This window comes from Coregonus lavaretus (assembly GCF_964263955.1).
Source record: "Coregonus lavaretus genome assembly, chromosome: 13".
NCBI lineage: Eukaryota > Metazoa > Chordata > Actinopteri > Salmoniformes > Salmonidae > Coregonus > Coregonus lavaretus.
The window spans coordinates 22,646,208-22,668,469 of NC_140000.1; the positions used below are offsets into that span (position 1 = coordinate 22,646,208).

The 22,262-nt window shown below is 42.4% G+C and overlaps 1 pseudogene across 1 annotated transcript; it reads left to right on the forward strand.

Annotated features, from left to right (window-relative positions):
• Positions 1-3,662: 3,662 nt before the first annotated feature.
• LOC311139974 lies at positions 3,663-16,602 on the forward strand (annotated as a pseudogene). The gene is made up of 7 exons: positions 3,663-3,719; positions 4,259-4,431; positions 5,188-5,295; positions 5,355-5,633; positions 5,763-5,923; positions 16,235-16,362; positions 16,466-16,602. The product of its transcript is annotated as an uncharacterized misc_RNA (transcript).
• Positions 16,603-22,262: the final 5,660 nt, after the last annotated feature.

Here is a 22,262-nt window from a genome sequence, read left to right on the forward strand (position 1 = left end):
AAAGAGGTGCAGCAGTTCTTGGGTTTTGCTAATTACTACCGGAGGTTTATTCTGGGTTTTGGACAGGTTGCAGCTCCCATTACGTCCCTGTTAAAGGGGGGTCCGGTTCGTTTGCAGTGGTCGGCTGAGGCGGACAGGGCATTTGTCAAACTAAAGAACCTGTTCACCTCGGCCCCTGTGCTGGCGCATCTGGATCCCTCTTTACCCTTCCAAGTAGAGGTAGACGCGTCCGAGACCGGTATTGGGGCAGTTCTGTCACAACGGTCCGGCACGCCACCTAAACTCCGCCTCTGTGCGTTCTACTCCAAGAAGCTCAGCTCGGCGGAGCGTAATTATGATGTTGGGGACAGGGAGCTGTTAGCCGTAGTCCAGGCCCTAAAGGTGTGGAGGCATTGGCTTGAGGGGGCTCAACACCCTTTCCTCATTCTGACTGATCACCGTAACCTGGAGTACATCCGGGCAGCTAGGAGATTGAACCCTCGTCAGGCTAGGTGGAACATGTTCCTAACCCGGTTCGTTTTTAAGATCACATACATCCCTGGGTCCCAGAATGGTAAGGCAGACGCCCTGTCCCGGCGGTATGACACAGAGGAGAGGTCCAACGAGCCTACTTCCATATTGCCGGAGTCTTGTTTGGTGGCTCCGGTGGTATGGGAGGTCGATGCGGAAATCGAGCGGGCACTGCGTACCGACCCTACTCCCCCCGAGTGTCCTGTGGGGCGGACGTACGTTCCGCTCGAGATTCGTGATCGACTGATTTATTGGGCTCATACATCACCCTCCTCTGGACATCCAGGTATTGGCCGGACCGTGCACTGTCTTAGCATGAAATACTGGTGGCCAACGTTAGCTAGGGATGTGAGGGTTTATGTCTCCTCCTGCTCGGTGTGTGCCCAGTGTAAGGCGCCTAGACATTTGCCCAGGGGTAAGCTACACCCCCTGCCCGTTCCACAACGACCATGGTCCCACCTATCGGTGGATTTCGTAACCGATCTTCCCCCCTCCCAGGGGAATACCACCATTTTGGTCGTTGTGGATCGGTTTTCCAAGGCCTGTCGTCTCCTTCCCATGCCGGGTCTCCCTACTGCCCTACAAACCGCTGAGGCCCTATTTACCCATGTTTTCCGGCACTATGGGGTCCCCGAGGATATAGTGTCTGACCGAGGTCCCCAGTTCACCTCCAGAGTTTGGGGGGCGTTCATGGAACGGTTGGGGGTCTCGGTAAGCCTTACCTCGGGGTACCACCCAGAGAGCAATGGGCAGGTGGAACGTGTCAACCAGGATGTGGGTAGGTTTTTGAGGTCCTATTGCCGGGACCGGCCGGAGGAGTGGTCTAGGTTCATCCCCTGGGCAGAGATGGCCCAGAACTCTCTCCGCCACTCCTCCACCAATGTAACACCTTTCCAGTGTGTTTTAGGCTATCAGCCGATCCTGGCACCATGGCACGAGAGCCAGATCGAGGCTCCTGCGGTGGACGAGTGGATTCGGCGCTCGGAGGAGACGTGGGACGCTGCCCATGTCCATCTGCAGCGTGCCATCCGTCAACAAAAGGCGAGCGCCGACCGCCACCGCAGTGAGGGACCGGTGTACGCACCGGGAGATCGAGTCTGGCTCTCGACTCGAAACCTGCCCCTCCGCCTGCCCTGCCGGAAGCTGGGTCGGCGGTTTGTGGGGCCCTTCAAAGTCCTGAGAAGATTGAACGAGGTGTGTTACAGGTTACAACTGCCTATAGAGTATAAAAATATTAACCCCTCGTTGCATGTGTCTCTTCTCAGGCCGGTGGTAGCTGGCCCACTCCAAGAAGATGAGATAGGAGAGACCCCTCCGCCCCCTTTGGACATCGAGGGGGCCCCGGCGTACCGGGTCCGGACCATCTTGGACTCGAGGCGCCGGATGAGTGGTCTCCAGTATGTCGTGGAGTGGGAGGGGTACGGTCCGGAGGAACGGTGCTGGGTGCCCAGGAGGGACATACTCGATCCATCCCTCCTGACTGAGTTTCACCATGGGCATCCCACGCGCCCGGGTCCTCGTCCTCCTGGCCGTCCCCGAGGCCGGGGTCGGCGCACGGCTGGAGCCGCGCGTCAAGGAGGGGGTACTGTCACGGTTTCGGCCGAGACTGCTCCTCCTCCTGGTTCGGGCAGGCTTCGGCGAGCGCCGTCCCCGGAGTACTAGCTGCCACCGCTCTATGTTTCGTCAGTCGATTGCTTTTGTCTGTCTGTATCACCTGTGGCCATTTGTGTGCTGATTGCGTGCCCTATAAGTTCCTTGTTTTGTGTTAGTATTATTGTGTGTTGTTAATTTTACTGCCACAGTGTCGGAGCTACGTCTTTGCTCCCTGTTTGTTTTGTGCTTAGTGTTTACGCGTGTGCGTAATTCTCCCTCGCCTCTTTGTGTTTTTGAGGTCAGAGGTTTTCCAGTTTCTTTGGACTATTAAATATACTGTTGGACTTTACCTCAGTGTCCTGCGCCTGACTCCTCCACCACATCCACATCGGTAACGTGACATATACCCACCCTACCTTGTCACAACACAACTGATTGGCTCAAACGCATTAACAAGGAAATCAATTCCACAATTTAACTTTTAAGAAGGCACACCTTTTAATTGAAATGTATTCCAGGTGACTACCTCATGAAGCTGGTTGAGAGAATGCCAAGAGTGTGCAAAGCTGTCATCAAGACAAGGGGTGGCTATTTGAAGAATCTCAAATCTCAAATATATTTTGATTTGTTTAAAACTTTTTTGGTTACTACATCATTCCATATGTGTTATTTCATAGTTTTGATGGCTTCACTATTATTCTACAATGTAGAAAATAGTAAAAAATAAAGACAAACCCTTGAATGAGTAGGTGTTCTAAAACTTTTTACCGGTAGTGTACTTGATCAAAATTATTTTACACATCATTTTAGCATTATCCATTAGCCTTTACAATAGTTTTTAATCAGTGATTCTGAATTGTAAAACGTCATATTCTGTTATTTCAGGGGGAATTGTACTCTCATGATGGTACTGAATTAGTGTAATAAATTGACAAATATTTAATGTCAATAGGTTTCTTTACTGTCTCTTGCACAAAGTTTATGTTGGTTTTGCTGAATAGTCACAAGTGTAGACCTGGTTTATCAGAGTATTGGGACATGGCCACAGGTCTAAACCTGGTTCGTATGGGTATTTGGGCTGAGATACAGGTGTAGATTTTTGTTTATATTAATATTGGTACTCAGTCACAGCTGTAGACCTGGTTTGTAGGAGTACTGGAGCTGAGATGCAGGGGTAGATCTGGTTAACAGTTTATGCGTATTCAAGCTTCGGCACATATTTAGACCTAGCTTAGTTGATTAATTGGCTTCAAGCACAGGTGCATACTTTAGGTATGTCAATTTGAGATACAGGTGTAGACCTGGTTTGTATGAATATTGGGGCAGAAATACAGAAGAATACTCATTTTTATGACAATTGGGGTTGACATAGCAGTAGACCTGTTTAAAAATCTAATCTATATTGGGTTAGACGTGCAGCTGGTCTGTAACAATATTGGGTCTGAAGTACATGTGTAGACCTGGTTTGGGTACTGGGTTAGACCTGTTTTATATGAGTATGCCCAAGGTTTTACCTGATTTATATCAGTAATGGGGTGTAGTGATACACAAGGCTCATAATGGGTCTGGATGGACGTCTATTGCCCATTCAAATCCATTCTGGCAGCAAGTTTGTGGTAGGAAAAAAAGTGAATAGGGCAATAGTGTTATACCACTGTACAACTATGAAATGATTAGAATTGATTAACTGATTACAGGTCAGAGGTCACAGGACTAAGATATGCAATTAACAGGGTTGGGATGTGCAACGAATAGCTGGATATAGGTTACTGTTGGTGACTTGGGGAATACAGGCCTAGGCAAAGCAGGTAACAGGGCTGAGATAGGAAAGTAACAGGGATGAGGAGTTTTGGCAAAGAAACTGGGGTCTATGAGTAACAAATAGGACATTTAAGGCTAGGATATGGGTGTATCGGTACTTGATTTTTTCAATATTAGGGTATTTACATGTGGGTATTAGGGTTAGGGCAAGGGGGTAACTGGACTAGGGTGTGTAGGTAATTGGGTTGATGTGTGTGGGTAAGTGGGCTGAGGTATATTGATATTGGGGCTGAGGAATAGGTTTAAATGTCTGTTTTTACATACCTTTCAATCAACAACAAAAAAGCAATATGGATTACATGTTAGGGTTACTAATGGCATAAGATTTGCTTAGTGGCATGTAACACAATATATCAAAATCAATAACACAATATATCAAAATCATATTATTGGATATGAATGTGTGCCCCTTTCTCTTCCCCACAGAGAAAAAAGAGGACGAAACAGTATATGCTGAAGTAAAGGCTAAGGGAAGTGCAGTCACTCAACAAAGTCCTGCCACAACAGGTGCATTTGGGAGATAAGGCTAGACTCCATCCAGACTGCGGAAGATCCAAATTATAGCGTGATTAATCTTTGTAGACATCCGGGTTGCCTCTTACAATTTTCAAATGTTCCGGCTTAACACAGACTGTCTGTAAGTAATAGAACGTCAGTTTGGCATAGAATAACTACGTCACTGCCTATGTCACTACCTTATCCACTTGAATAAAATACAAAATAGTAGCTAGCAAGATGGAGATCACAGAGGTTATTTTTAATGAGTGCATTTTGCAAGTGGCTAGTTTGCATCAACTACCTTCACTAAAACCATTGCAAAGGTTTTGCCTGCAAACTTTGGTTTCGAATCTCGACGTTCTGGCATGCCAGCCTCGTTATTTGTTGGGAGAGTTGTCTGTTTTTCCCTTATTGAAGTTGCCGAAAAAGTCTGTCAATGAAACCAGACCTTAGTCACTGCTGCTGCCTAGGGTCGGGCTTACGAGACTATAGAGCAATAGATATATTAAGGTCATTTCTGAATGACCCGACATATGCAGCGTTAACCGTGAATACAGTCTCCACGAATGCCTTTACATTTCAATCGCGCTATAGTGCAAATCTTCCGCAGTCTGGATTGACTCTACACTGTAGTCAAATTATCCACCATTTATTGTTAAATTTTTAGATTTCATCAAATGATGGAATAACGCTTACCATTACATGTATACTTTTATGCTAACAGTATGGTTATAATAACATGACTCTTATCTTTGCTATTCCTAGTGGATGAGAGGCCTGCTCTCCACTCTCAACCCTTTCGAGGAGTGGCATTGTGTTTGGGGGTTGTTTGTGTCCTCTTGCTTTCAGCCATTATAGGCCTCTGTGTCTACTGTGAGTATGTGGATCATAAAGTATTATGGATTTTGGAGGGGTGCAGGATGACATCATAGAGCAAACATGTCTTTCTGTCTCCACAGTCATGACAACAAAGTTGGTGAGGGAACTGGCGGCCAATCAGGACCTAATGAATCTCAACAGCAATCTGAGTACAGCCAATCACATATTGCAGAGTGATTATAGCAATGTTAGCACTGCAAACCAACGTTTAGCGGCTGAGAAAGAAGAGGTGTCAAGAGAGAGGGATAGACTGAACTGGAATCTTCAGGTCATATATCAGCTTGATGATTTTCCTGTCAAGAAATATTGTTCACAAAAAGATGGCACAGGAGGTAATCACCCTTCTTAAACATTAAAATACATTACTTATTAGATATTACACTTTCAATTAATATACAGTCTTAATAATACTAATATTGTTTATATTGTAGCGTTAAAACTGTAATGTTTTATTGTTGTAGAGAGAGAGTGTAACTCTTGTCAACATGGCTGGATGTTGTTCAAATCTAGTTGTTACCTGATTTTGCACCCTGCCGCTCCATGGAAGACCTGGACACAAAGCCAACAATATTGCAAACAAGAGAATGCTGATTTGGCTGTCATTGGCAGCCAAGAGGAACAGGTGGGACACTGGTACAAACAAGAGTTTAAAGGGACAGTTTCACCCAACCTTTAAGAAACTCAAACAATGAAAATGAATTTAAAAAAAAGTGAAATAGGAACTAGATTAAAATGTGTGACAGCTATTAGCTCAGGGTAAAGCAGTCATAACTGAAAGACAAAAGAACAAAGCCCATTAGAATGCTACTTCCTGTTGTGCTCTTTGTAATTTTCTCATTTGGACCTGATTACACCCATTAGATCCAGCATTTACACACAGCCTCCCGAAACTGTGAATTGCTATAAAAAATATTTTAAAAAACGCTTTCTACTAACACCTAATTTGTGGTTTCACTCACTTCTCATTAAGGAATTCATTAGTAACCACACTCAACACTACTATGATGAACATCATGGGTACTGGATCGGCCTGACTGACAAAGCTAAAGTCGGCCAATGGCTCTGGGTTAACGGAAGTAATCAGAATCAGACTGATGGGTAAGGACATTTTAATCAGTGTAAACAACAAAGAAGCATTGTTAAATCGTTCTTTGATTCAGTCATTTCTTTTCATTCACGGTGGTGTTCTCTTTTCACAGGTTTTGGAACAGTCAAACTGGAGGTAATTGCGTGGTAACTGTCCCAAATAATGCACCATTGGCTAATTGGAAGGCTGCATCGTGTTTCATGGAGAACCGTTGGATCTGTGAGAGTAGAGCATTAATATGGTCAGATTAAATTGAGTTTTATTCTTCTAATTTAAGGACCCATGACATCTGTCTGTTGGGGCCAATTCGAATTCACTCAATTCAGGAAGTGATTTAAATATCAAATTCACAATGGAAAACCTTCATTGGCTGACCCCAACATGGGTCTGTTTTGCACGTTTTTTATATGTTAACAATCAAGGATCTGTTGTAATGTAGCTATAGTGTATTAAAAAAAATATGTTTAGTTTTGAGCTTTCATATAAATCAGGCACATTTTCTTTAATATTAATAATTTCACTTTGACAATGAATTAATGTTTTTCTAATGTCTTATTGTATTATGTTCTGTACAGTTGTTGCTATGTTCACAATAAAATATCAACCGTATGTATAGTAGTGTTTTAGAATAACATTTGTTTTGGCCTTTCATAGATCCGAAATCATATAATATTCAGTTTACAAAGCAAAGAAGGACTTGTCTTCCAAGATTGTCTTCCTTCGATTTTGATTTTTTTTAGCACATGACGTACAAGTGTAATACATAGAATGAAAGTTTTATAACCTATGCAATACTTCTAAATCAGCAGCTTTAGGCACGTGATGCAATTCATCATAATATTATTTGGGGACACGATTTTTTTTTGTTTTATTCAATTCAGTCTGGTATGAGAACGGTAGCCCCTATGTGCAAAAGCAGGGTGTCTGCGGAAAGCTGAGTATCTTGGCTATTGATCTCTGCCTTCAAATCTTTGGTGTGACTTACTACCATATGTGGGCATATGAATTTATAAGGGCAGGCCATGCCGATGATCTCATTTCAAGATGCCTGCTACCTACATTCCGGCATAAACGAAATCAACACGGTGTACGTTGATACACACCGAAAGCCGGGACTTCACAGATCATGAGGATATCTTATTTGTCTGCCTGTGACCTACTTTTATTGATCACCAACCCCAAGAGTCAAAATGTTTATTTTACAAAACCTTTTCACCAAACAGGGTAAGCTTAGATTTGGTCTGTGTTTGAGCTATAGCTGCATGGGGAGTGTCAAATGAATCCTTAGGTTGGTAGGAACAAATCCAGCCTATTACCAATGTTATCTGATGATGTATGACTTAGGGGCGGCAGGTAGCTTAGTGGTTAAGAGCGTTGTGCCAGTAACCGAAAGGTCGCTGGTTCTAATCCCCAAGCCGACTAGGTGAAAAATCTGTCGATGTGCCCTTGAGCAAGGCACTTAACCCTAATTGCTCCTGTAAGTCGCTCTGGATAAGAGCGTCTGCTAAATGACTAAAATGTAAATGTAAATGTTAATGGCAACATCGAATGTCCACCGAGTGACTATGTCTTTGCACATCAAAAATATGATGTTGCCTGCTTATGCACTGTAGTCATCCATTACACAGGGGATTGGCTACTATGGCACCTTGACAGTCTTGTAGCCAATGAGATAAGCTTTACAGGGATATGCAGTTGACCTGGGTGGGACAAAGCAAGGCCTAGAACCTTTTATGCGTAATGCGAACTATTGTTACCTGGCTCAGAGACGAGACGCACCGAGCACGCTATATTACATTGTAAACAGATTTCATCGCTTTAGCATAGAAGATGGCTTCTCAAGAAAAAGAAAAATGGAAAAAATAAGAATATCGAACAGGAAGCTAAAAAGAAGGCAGCTATGAATAAGTATACCGACATAGAAGCTTTGAAGAAAATATTGGAGTCGGATCAGGGGAGCAATTTGGACAACGAGGATTTCGACTCGGCTGACGAAGAATGCAAAGTGTTACTTTTTGCATTTTGTGTGTGTTTCACACCTTCTATGTGAGTCACTGTACAGATCAAGTTTAGGCTTGGTGTTTTTACTTTACAGTAATGTCGTTTTGTAAATGTAGTCAACTGTAATTCTGTGTGTCTTACAACAATATATCCCTTTATTTTATTCACCACAGAGTGGAGGATGCAGAGCTACACAGGCCCCATGTAGCTCAGTTGGTAGAGCACAGCGTTTGTAACGCCAGGGTTGTGGGTTCGATTCCCACGGGGGGCCAGTATGAAAAATAAATGTATGCACTCACTAACTGTAAGTCGCTCTGGATAAGAGCGTCTGCTAAATGACTAAAATGTAATGATGTTTGGGAGCCACCTCTCCCCAGCAAGCACCCCCGCTGGTCAAGGTATTCACCCCCCACTGCTATGTCAATCACCCCTTCTAATGGTTCTACATCCACCACTCGACAAAGGCCCCACTCCTCTTTAACCCCCTCCACTGCAGGCCCTGGCACCACTCCCCTCTCTGCCAGTTCATCTGGAGGTTGGGGGACAGGGAGGAGATCTAGGCCTCAACAGAGAAAAGGGAGAGGCAGCACAACAGAGGGAGATGAAACTGAGGACAGGTTGCATACAGTCCTTGAAGATGATGAGGAGCCAGAACAATTTAGGTTTAAAGCAGCAATTGGCAGTTGAAACAATAGCAAAGTGTAATCCCCGCCCCTGTTTTGGTAAAAAGCTGAGGGATGGGGCTGGATAAATGTAACCACTCTCAAATTCATAGAAAGAGCTATGGATGCAAGGACTGACCATCCATGATATCAACATTATAGTTTTAACCATGTTATGAGGCTATAAAGTGTTTGTTTACGTATTTTTTTTTACGACCATTGGAGGAAAACAAGCATATATTTTGAACTAAGCTCATGAGGCATAAATAAGTTATATTCTTCAATAATCAATGTGTACATATCATTAATTTGTAGAAACTGCAGATTGCCCCTTTAAGAATCATGCAAATATGTGAGAGAGCAGTAAGCAAAAAAAATCATGGACATTACTGTGCTCATATCTAGCAACCTCATATCTGATGTTGATATCACATTGTTTAAAACATCCATGTTGAGAACATTAACAATACAGGACCTCCATACAAGATGTGATCTGAAAACACCAGTTGACGCTCAAAAATGATTTCTAATATCTCTTCCACTATAACATCTATTGTTGAATTTTTGCATACAAATAAATACATGTTGACAGGAAACAAAACAGCTTTTTTTCTAGTTCATGGTTTTGCAATAATGGCCGTTGAGCACAGATTAAAATATACTGTGTTTCATATGATTGTTTAATCTGTCTATGAGATGAACTGAACATTGGAGCTCTGACCACAAGCTCCTAAATGCCTGACCTCTTTGCCGCTCCAACAATCTTAGACAACCATTGAAGTCCTCATCAATCTTGTTTCACATTATGTTATTTTCCTCCTCCACAGTTCCCCCTTCTTCTCTCTCCTCTATTGCTGCCTTACATCTGCAATTATTTTATGAAATATGTAAACAATGTTTTTTAGTTGATCTGATACACACATATTGTGAGACTATTTTGTGTACAAAATAAACCGATCTTAACAAATTAATTATTGTATAATTGATATACTGAATAAAGGATTGGACACCCATCTTGAATAAACAAGTGGTGTAGCTTGTTTTGTCGGATCCATTTTGATCTCCCAAAAGTATTTAAACATTGCCGCAAACCCACGTCCATATTGCAGCAACCCCACTTCCATTCAACCTCGTAGTGATGGCCCAACAGTGTACTGAAGATCTATTGCAGACATACAGGAAATGAAATAAGATATCTTAAATGTACCCTTTAAAACCACTGAGAAAGATGCAGACATAGATTTCCTGCACACAACTCTGAATAACTCCTCACACTGATATCACACACAGCAAAGATAGAACAAAAGGCCCCTATATGGCCATCTGCATAGAGTGCAAGCCATAACATGATCTCCGTTTGAAGGCTGAGGATGCCACAAACAGGCCTGGCAAAGTGAAAGGCTGCACTTGTCACTATTTGTTGTCATCCAGCTATTATGTTGTATCGCTTTATTTAGATTATTCTGTCAGATCTACCAACTTCCCGCTTGAAGGTGACTGGCTTCTTAAAACGTTCTATCAACTGTAGTGGACCACAGACAGAGATCAGAGGTGCCACGTGGAAACACACATCAGACCAACTACTCAACTACTTGCCAGTGAAGTTAGAATCATACAGTAGATATTACCATTACAAGTCAGTTAGAATGGTAATCATACAGTAGATTTTACCATTACATGTCAGTTAGAAAGGTAATCATACAGTTAGTTAAGATGGATGACCATGTCAACCAACAGGTTATTGAATTAAATAACGTTATTGAAGAAAACGAGAATAGAGCAACGAGGTGAGTGAAGACTAAGACCGATCGGTCAGTTAAGAACTAAGAAAACACACACACACACACTGACAAATACTTACACAAACACATGACACGACAGTTGAACTAAGCTCATGAGCTCAAGCTTGACGAGTCAATGGGTATATATCATACATTAAAAAGTCAAATTGTATGTAGCAACTGCAGATTAGCCCTTTAATGTAATTATGTGCTTTTAACATGTTATACTGAGACAGTAATTCCCACTAAAACAGCTGTGAGGAACGGTCCTCTTATAGTTGATTATATTACACCCCCACCCTCTTGTACGTGTGTGCGTGTGCGTGCGTGATTGCGTGTACGCGTGTGAGTGTTTTAGTGTGTGTGCAGCATGTGTGTGTCTGGGTATTTGTGTGTGTGTGTGTGTGGGTATGCTTGTGTGCATGTGTATATGCATGTGTTTGTGTTCTCACATCAATGTGTATCTCCTCAGGACCGGAGGGTTCAGGGAGAAGACTCTACAGGATGGTTTCTGTGATCTTTGGGATTTTGTGTGTTCTACAAGTCACTCTCAACATTTCCCTGTGGCAAGTATGTGAGTGTATTGTTATCTAATCATTACAGTATATCAGACTTTCACAACAAGGTCCCAAATTCAGATGAGTGTTGTTATCTGTCTAACTACGTTCCTCCTCTGTTGGAAATGTTTAAGGAACTTGCAAACCACATCTAAGATATTCTGTCCTTTTATAACAGACTGTCAAGACCAGCTGTCACCAACCAAGGTCACTTTCTGAGTCAAAATGCAATTGGAGATCTGAAATCAAATCAAAATCAAATCAAATTGTATTGGTCGCATACACATATTTAGCAGATATTGTTGTAGGTGTAGCGAAATGCTTGTTTTCCTAGCTCGAAGAGTACAGTAATATCTAACAATACACAACAATACACACATCTAAAAAGTAAAATAATAGAATTAAGAAATATATAAATATTCAGACCAGAAATGACGGAGTCCGGAGTATAAATAAATATATATATATACACTACCAGTCAAATGTTTGGACACACCTACTCATTCAAGGGTTTTTCTTTATTTGGACTATTTTCTACATTTTAGAATAATAGTGAAGCCATCACAACTATGAAATATCACATATGGAATCATGTAGTAACCAAAAAAGTTTTAAACAAATCAAAATATATTTTATATTTTAGATTCTTCAAAGTAGCCACCCTTTGCTTGATGACAGCTTTGCACATTCTTGGCATTCTCTCAACCATCTTCATGAGGTAGTCAATTGGAATGCTTTTCCAACAGTCTTGAAGGAGTTCCCACATATGCTGAGCACTTGTTGGCTGCTTTGGGTTGAGGTCAGGGGATTGTGGAGGCCAGGTCAACTGATGCAGCACTCCATCACTCTCCTTCTTGGTCAAATAGCCCTTACACAGCCTGGAGTTTTGGGTCATTGTCCTGTTGAAAAACAAATGATAGTCCCACTAAGCGCAAACCAGATGGGATGGCGTATCGCTGCAGAATGCTGTGGTAGCCATGCTGGTTAAGTGTGCCATTCTAAATAAATCACCAACAGTGTCACCAGCAAAGGAGCCCCACACCATCACACCTCCTCCTCCATGCTTCACAGTGGGAACCACACATGCGGAGATGATCTGTTCACCTACTCTGCGTCTCACAAAGACACGGCGGTTGGAACCAAAAATCACAAAATTGGCCTCATCAGACCAAAGGACAGATTTCCACCAGTCTAATGTCCATTGCTCGTGTTTCTTGGCCCAAGCATGTCTCTTCTTCTTGTTGGTGTCCTTTAGTAGCGGTTTATTTTCAGCAATTCAACCATGAAGGCCTGATTCATGCAGTCTCCTCTGAACACTTGATGTTGAGATGTCTGTTACTTGAACTCTGTGAAGCATTTATTTGGGCTGCAATCTGAGGTGCAGTTAATTGCCGATTTCTGATGCTCTGCAGCAGAGGTAACTCTGGGTCTTCCTTTCCTGTGGCGGTCCTCATGAGAGCCAGTTTCATCATAGCGCTTGATGGTTTTTGCGACTGCACTTGAAGAAACTTTAAAAGTTCTTGAAATTTTCCGGATTGACTGGCTTTCGTGTCTTAAAGTAATGATGGACTGTCATTTCTCATTGCTTATTTGAGCTGTTCTTGCCATAATATGGACTTGGTCTTTTACCAAATAGGGCTATCTTCTATATACCACCCCTACCTTGTCACAACACAACTGATTGGCTCAAACACATTAAGAAGGAAAGAAATTCCACAAATTCCACAAATTAACTTTTAACAAGGCACACCTGTTAATTGAAATGCATTCCAGGTGACTACCTCATGAAGCTGGTTGAGAGAATGCCAAGAGCATGCAAAGCTGTCATCAAGGCAAAGGGTGGCTACTTTGAAGAATCTCAAATATAACATATATTTAGATTTGTTTAACAGTTTTTGGGTTACTGCATGATTCCATATGTGTTATTTCATAGTTTTGATGTCTTCACTATTATCCTACAATGTAGAAAATAGTAAAAATAAAGAACAACCCTGGAATGAGTAGGTGTGTCCAAACTTTTGACTGGTACTGTATGTGTGATGGGATGTATAGACAATATGGACAGTATATGGATAGAATGTGTAGTATATCTGAAGAATAGTATATGTACAGCAATAGTTAAATAGGATAGGTGTTGACTAGAATATAGTATATACATATGAAGTGGGTAAAACAGTATGTAAACATTATTTAAAGTGACCAGTGTTCAATGACTATGTACATAGGGCAGCAGCCTCTGGTGCATGGTAGAGTAACCAGGTGGTAGCCATCTAGTGACAGTGACTAAAGTTCAGGGCAGGGTACTGGGTGGGGACCGGCTAGTGGTGACTGTTTAACAGTCTGATAGCCTTGAGATAGAAGCTGTTTTTCAGTCTTTCGGTCACAGCTTTGATGCATCTGTACTGACCTCGCCTTCTGGATGGTAGTGGGGTGAACATGCCGTGGCTGATCTTCTTGGCCTTCCTGTGACACCGGGTGCTGTATATGTCCTGGAGGGCAATGTGCCCCCGGTGATGCGTTGGGTAGACCGTACCACCCTCTGAAGAGCCCAGCGGTTGCAGACGGTGTAGTTGACATACCAGATGGTGATACAGCCCGACAGGATGCTCTCAATGGTGCATCTGTTAAAGTTTGTGAGGGTCTAAAGGGCCAAGCCGAATTTCTTCCGCCTGCTGAGGTTGAAGTGGCGCTGTTGCGCCTTCTTCACCACACTGTCTGTGTGGGTGGAACATTTCAGAGTGTCAGTGATGTGTACGCCGAGGAACTTGAAGCTTTTCACCTTCTCCACTGCGGCCCTATCTATGTGGATGGTGGCATGCTCCCTCTGCTGTCTCCTGAAGTCCACGATCAGCTCCTTTGTTTTGTTGAAGTTGAGGGAGAGGTTATTTTACTCCGCCAGGGTCCTTACCTCCTCCCTGGAGGCTGTCTCGTCGTTGTTAGTAATCAGGCCAACCACTGTTGTGTCATCTGCAAACTTGATGGTTGAGTTGGAGACGTAAGTGGCCACGCAGTCATGGGTGAACAGCGAGTCAGGAGGGGGCTGAGTATGCACCCTTGTGGGGCCCCTGTGTTGAGGACCAGCGTAATGGAGGTTTTGTTCCCTACCTTCACCACCTGGGGGTGGCCCGTCAGGAAGTCCAGGACCCGATTGCACAGAACCAGGGCCCCGAGCTTAATGATGAGCTTGGAGGGTACTATGGTGTTGAAGACTGAGCTGTATTCAATGAACAGCATTCTTACATAGGTATTCCTCTTGTCCAGATGGGATAGGGCAGTGTGCAGTACGATGGCGATTGCGTCATCCGTGGATCTGTTGGGGCGGTATGCAAATTGCAGTGGGTGTCGGGTGTCGGGTAAGGTGGAGGCGATATGATCGTTAACTAGCCTCTCAAAGCACTTCATGATGACAGAAGTGAGTGCTATGGGGCGATAGTCATTTAATTCAGTTACCTTCGCTTTCTTGGGTACAGGAACAATGCTGGACATCTTGAAGCAAGTGGGAACAACAGACTGGGATAGGGAGAGATTGAATATGTCCGTAAACAATCCAGCCAGCTGGTCTGCGCATGCTCTGAGGACGCGGCTAGGGATGCCGTCTGGGCCGGCAGCCTTGCGAGGGTTAACACGCTTAATTGTCTTACTCACGTCGGCAACGGAGAACAAGAGCTCACAGTCCACGGGTGCGGTGGTGGCCCGCGTCGGCGACATTGTGTTTCCCTCGACGCAGGCGAAGAAGGTGTTTAGCTTGTCCTGGAGCAAGACATCGGTGTCTGCAACATGGCTGGTTTTCAGATCTATCGTTTTTTTTATGATAGTGATGGAACTTAGGCTTAGGAGTTTTTTCAAATAATTTTGGCCCCTCAAAGGGGGAAGTGCGTACTGGCCTTTAAATCTTTGTCCTTTGTGTTTTTTTGGACCATTTGCCATGCAGCCGGCAGTGACAGAGAGCATATAAGTTAGGATCTTTGTGTCCTCTTGGTTTAAGCCATTATATGCCTCTGTGTCTACTGTGAGTATATGGATCATAAAGTAGTATGGATTTTGCAGTGGTGCAGGTTGACATCATAGAGGAAACACGTCTTTCTCCACAGTCAGCACTGCCTTCTCAGAGCACAACACAAAGTTGGTGAGGGAACTGGCTGCAAATCTGAGTACAGCCAATCACATTGCAGAGTGATTATAACAATGTAAACACTGCAAACCAACTTTTAGCGGCTGAGAAAGAAGAGGTGTCAAGAGAGAGGGATATTTTCCTGTCAAGAAATATCGTTCACAAAAAAAAGACACAGGAGGTAATCCTCCTTCTTGTACATTCAAATACATTATTTATTAGATATCACACTTTAAATTAATATACAGTATGATAATACTAATATTGTTTATATTGTAGAGAGCGTGTAACTCTTGTCAAGGTGGCTGGATGTTGTTCCAATCTAGTTGTTACCTGATTTTGCACCCTGCCGCTCCATGGAAGAACTGGACAGAAAGCCAACAATATTGCAAACAAGAGAATGCTGATTTGGCAGTCATTGGCAGCCAAGAGGATCAGGTAGCACACTGGTACAAACAAGAGTTTTGAGGGACCGATTCACTCAACCTTTAAGTAACTCAAACAATGAAAATGAAAAAAAAGTTAAATAGGAACTAGATTAAAATGTGTGATAGCTATGAGCTCAGGGTAAAGCAGTCATAACTGAAAGACAAAAGCCCATTACAATGCTACTTCCTGTTGTGCTCTTTGTTATATTCTCATTTGGACCTGATTACATCCATTAGATCCAGTATTTACACACTGCCTCCCGAAACTGTGAATTATGAGAACTGTTTCACTCACTTCTCATTCAGGAATTCATTCATAACCACACTCAACACTACTATGATAAACATCGTGGATACTGGATCGGCCTGACTGACATGGCTAAAGACGGCCAATGGCTTTGGATTGATGGAAGTCATCAGAATCTGATTGATGGGTAATGACATTTCATTCAGTATAAACACAACAAAGAGGCATTGTTAAATCATTATTTGATTCAGTCGTTTCTTTTCATTCATGGTGTTGTTCTCTTTTCACAGGTTTTGGAACAGTCAAACTGGAGGTAATTGCGTGTTAACTGTCCCAAATAATGCACCATTGGCTAATTGGAATCCTGCATGGTGTGACATGGAGAACCGTTGGATCTGTGAGTAGAGCATTAATATGGTCAGATTAAATTGCAGAGACACTCTCTTAAGAGGTATTCTCACATACTGAACCCATATATTATTGCATCTCCCTATGATAATTAAATTGAGTTATATTCTTCTAATTTAAGGACCCATGACATCTGTCTATTGGGGTCAATTCGAATTCACTCAATTCAGGAAGTGATTTTAATAAAAAATTCACAATGGAAAACCTTAATGAGCTTACTTCAATTTGAATTGACCCCAATCATTGTCTGTTTTGTACGTTCTTGATATGTTAACAACCAATGATCTGTTGTAATGTAGCTACAGTGAATTAAAAAAAGTATGTTTAGTTTTGAGCTTTTATATAAATCAAGCACATTTACTTTAATATCAATAATTTCACTTTGACAATGAATTAATGTTCTTCTATTGTCTTAATGTATTATGTTCCGTACAGTTGTTGAAATTTTCACAATCATAGATCACCTGTATGTATAGTCATGTTTAATAATAACATTTGTTTTGGTCTTTCATAGATCAGAAATCATATAATATTCAGTTTACAAAGCAAAGCAGGACTTGTCTTCAAAGATTGTCTTCCTTCCATTTTGAAAGGTCATAGCATATGAAGTACAAGTTTAATACATAGAATGGAAGTTTCAAGTTTTTTATGAAATCACTCCGTTGTATAAACAATGTAATATTTCTGCTAAATCAGTAGCTTTAGGCACTTGATGAAATTCACCTTTAAAGCGGCAATCAGCAGTTGAAACAATAATAAAGCCAATTCCCCATCCCTGTTTTGGTCCCTGTTTTGGTAAAAAGCTGAGGGATGGGGCTGGAGAAATGGAACCACTCTCAAATTCAGACTCTATGATATCAAAATGCTAGTTTTAACCATGTAATGAGGCTAAATAGTGTTTGGTTACATTTACTTTGTTTACAAATATTGGAGAAAAACAAGCATATATTTTGGGTTCTGGGTACGACAGTTGAACTAAGCTCATGAGGCATTTATAAGACATATTCTTCAAAAATCAATGGGTACATATTATTAATTTATAAGTCCAAAAATGAATGTAGCAACTGCAGATTGCTTCTTAAGCATCATGCAAATGTGTGACATCACAGAAAGTAGTAAGGAAAGCTCATTGAGCAAAATAAAACAGAGACATTACTGTGCTCATACAGTGAGGGAAAAAAGTATTTGATCCCCTGCTGATTTTGTACGTTTGCCCACTGACAAAGACATGATCAGTCTATAATTTTAATGGTAGGTTTATTTGAACAGTGAGAGACAGAATAACAATAAAGAAATCCAATACTTATTTCCCTCATTAAAATGTAAATCAATTTATAACATTTTTGACATGCGTTTTTAAGGATTTGTTTGTTGTTATTCTGTCTCTCACTGTTCAAATAAATCTACCATTAATATTATAGACTGATCATTTCTTTGTCAGTGGGCAAACGTACAAAATCAGCAGTGGATCAAATACTTTTTTCCCTCACTGTATCTAGCAACCTCATATCTGATGTTGATATCATGAGTATGGACTCATTGTGTAACCTGTCCCCTATTGTCTGTTTGTCCTCTTTGCATTTTTTTTTTTTACTTTTTTTTTTGTTCCTCCTCCACTGATCTCACTTCTTCGCTCTCCTTTATTGCTGCATCCCGTTTCATTTTCTTTTTTGCAGAGTCCTCCACAGTCTCTGATTGGTTGGTTTCTGTATCATTAGTGTGTTCCATCTCCTCAGCCACTGGAGACTCCTCTTTGTTCTTGGAGGACTTCTTGTTCTTTTTGATAGTAGTGTCTGAATCAGTCACTGGAAGAAATTCACAATTTGATTGACATTACTGTTCTGTTTAGAAGACTGTCTCTGCATATACATTTGCAAGTATTTTATGTAATATGTACACAATGGTTTTAGTTTATCTGATACACACATATTGTGAGACTATTTTGTGTACAAAATAACTAATCTCATCAAATTCATCTAATTGGGTAATTGATGGACAGAATAAAGGATTGGATGCCATCTTGATTAAACAAGTGGTGTAGCTATTTTCTCTGATCCATTTCGACCTCACTACTGTCCTCTGGTGACAATATTTCAACATTGCAGCTGCCCCACGTCCATATTGTAGCAACACCGCTTCCATTCAACCTCCTAGGGTTGGCTCATTAGTGTACTGAAGATTTATTGCATTCATATGGGAAATTTATTAATATTACAAACAAAAGGGAAACCGATTACTACATTTTGACAAGTCTGGGCATTTCCTTTAACTTGTAACCAGTCAATGTGGCTTGGTCAACTTATAAATCAACCAGTGACTGGAGGGTATAGAGAGGGTACGGCATGTCTTCAGAGGTATGCTCACACTAAAACAAGAGAGGAATAAAAGACAATCCTATTTCTGTTTCTGCACATAGTTACAGTGCATTCAGAAAGTATTCAGACCCCTTGACTATTTCCACATTTTGTTACGTCAGAGTCTTTTTCTAAAAGTGATTAAATTGGGTTTTTTCCTCATCAATCTACACACAATACCCCATAATGAATCTTCCTGGGTATGAAGCTACAAGCTTGGCACACCTGTATTTGGGGAGTTTCGTCCATTCTTCTCTGCAGATACACTCAAGCTCTGTCAGGTTGGAAGGGGAGCGTCACTGCACAGTTATTTTCAGGTCTCTCCAGAGATGTTCGATTGGGTTCAAGTCCGGGCTCTGGCTGGGCCACTCAAGGACATTTAGAGACTTGTCCCGAAGCCACTACTGTGCTGTCTTGGCTGTGTGGACAAGCTATTTTTTCAAAACTGTAATTTCTACATGAATTCTGATTATTTCCAGGGACACACAACATCCTGACATACAGTGCCTTCGGAAAGTATTCAAACCCCTTCTCTTTATCAAAATGTTGTTACATTACAGCCTTCTAAAATTGATTAAATAAAAATAAATCCTCAGCAAACTAGCGAAAACAGGTTTTTAGAAATGTTGGCACATTTATGGTACCTTTAGGGTACCAAAACATTTCTGCAGCATTGAAGATCCCCAAGAACACAGTGGCCTCCATCATTCTTAAATGGAAGAAGTTTGGAACCACCAAGACTCTTCCTAAAGCTGGCCGGGGAAGAAGGGCCTTGGCCAGGGAGGTGACCAAGAACCCGATGGTCACACTGACAGAGCTCTAGATTTCCTCTTTGGAGATAGGAGAACCTTCCAGAAGGACAACCATCTCTGTATCACTCCACCAATCAGGCATTTATGGTAGAGTGGCCAGACGGAAGCCACTCCTCAGTAAAAGGCAAATGATAGCCCGCTTAGAGTTTGACAAAAGGCACTTAAAAACTCTCAGACCATGAGAAACAAGATTCTCTGGTCTGATGAAACCAAGATTGAACTCTTTGGCCTGAATGCCAAGCGTCACGTCTGGAGGAAACCTGGCACCATCCCTACATCCCATCTTATCTCCCTCACTAACTTTAAGCATCAGTTGTCAGAGCACCTTACAGATCACTGCACCTGTACACAGCCCATCTGAAATTAGCCCACCCAACTACCTCATCCCTATATTGTTATTTATTTTGCTAATTTGCACCCCAGTATCTCTATTTGCACATAATCTCTTGCACATCTATCATTCCAGTGTTAATACTAATTGTAATTATTTTACACTATAGCCTATTTATTGCCTTACCTCCATAACTTGCTACATTTGCACACACTGTATATATATTTTCTGTTGTATTTTTTGACTTTGTTTTGCCCCATATGTAACTCTGTGTTGTTGTTTTTATCGCACTGCTTTGCTTTATCTTGGCCAGGTCGCAGTTGTAAATGAGAACTTGTTCTCAACTGGCTTACCTGGTTAAATAAAGGTGAAATAAAATACAAATAAAATAAATGGTGGTGGCAGCATCATGCTGTGGGGATGTTTTTCAGCGGCAGGGACTGGGAGACTAGTAAGGATAGAAGGAAAGATGAATGGAGCAAAGTACAGAGAGATCCTTCATGAAAACCTGCTCCAGAGCGCTCGGGACCTCAGACAGGGGCGAAGGTTCACCTTCCAACATAGACAACGACCCTAAGCACACAGCCAAGACAACGCAGGAGTGGCTTCGGGACAAGTATCTGAATGTCCTTGAATGGCCCAGCAAGAGCCCAGACTTGAACTTGGTTTAACATCTCTGGAGAGACCTGAATATAACTGTACAGCAACGCTCCCCATCCAACCTGACAGAGCTTGAGAGGATATGCAGAGAAGAATGGGAGAAACTCCCCAAATACAGGTGTGCCGCACATAGTAGTGTCATACCCGTAGTGTCATACCCAAGAAGACTCAAGGCTGTAATCTCTGCCAAATGTGCTTCAACAAAGTCCTGAGTAAAGAGTCTGAATACTTATGTTAATGTGATATTTCCTTTTTTTTTTTTTTATACATTTGCAAAACATTTTAAAAACCTATTTTTGCTTTGTCATTATGGGATATTTTGTGTAGATTGATGAGGGGGATAAACCGATTTAAGCAATTTTAGAATAAGGCTGTAATGTAACAAAATGTGGAAAAGATCAAGGAGTCTGAATACTTTCCGAATGCACTGTATATGTAGATATATTTGTTAGAAAGAATGCTATATGCTGAATGTAAAACTAAAGGCTCAACTTACCCCACTATCCCTTACTGAAGCACTATTGCAGGCATTTTGATAATTACTGTTACAGACAGACAAATAGGAAACACATTACAACATTTTCTGATGTCTTAGCAAATCAGGGAATTTCCTTTAACTTGTCAACCACAATGTGGATTGGCCAACTTCTCAAAAAACTTCTCAACCAACCACTGACAGGAGGATATGGAAGGCCTTCTGTCACGCTTCAGACAGACGACCAGAGGACCACAATTGCGTCACACCAGAAAGTTTATTAAAACTTAAGGGAAAAGGGAAGTAGGGAGTGAATGAAGGCTCCAGGGGTAACAGGGATCCCGTCCAATGTGCTGGGTCTGTGCCCCCCCCAGTGGCAGCGATGCGTCCTATGAAGCCGGTGGTGGGTGGTCCAGAAGTCCTGGGGGGGGGAGACACAGACACAACAGGGCGGAATGAAACAAGGCAGCAGTACAGTTCAAGGGAAATCCAAAATACGTAGTAGCAAGGCAGAAGGCTGGTCAGAGTTACCGGGATTGAAGAGTAGTCAGGAGTCGTTAAGGCAGAAAGCAGGTCTGGATCTCCTGGGGCAGAAGAGTATCCAAAAATCAGGCAGGTCCGGGGTCACAAAACCAGGGTGAGCCAGAAGCGCGAGCAAACAGGTTCCGGGAGTGAGCTTTGCAGACGATCTGACACCGGAGAGCTGAAAGACAGGACCTTAAATACTGGGAGAGGTAGTGGGTAATGCAGCGCAGCTGGCAGAGTAATTAGAGCAGAGCAGAGCAGGGACAGGTGGAGCTAGTTAGGCTGAGTAGAGAGAGTGGTGAGCAGAGTGGAAGAAAATTAGGGTGGTAACCCGGTGGAGTGAGAGGCTCATGACAGAACCCCCCCCCCAAGGGACGGCCCCAGAAGTCCCAAGAGCAACACCACGCCGGGCGGGAGGAGGGGAGCCGGAGGAGGGCTAGAACTCCTCCGAACGGTCCGAGTGAACGTCCTCATCCTCGGAGGAAGCCGGAGGGCCGTGGTCGGGAGATGGGACAGGTCCCG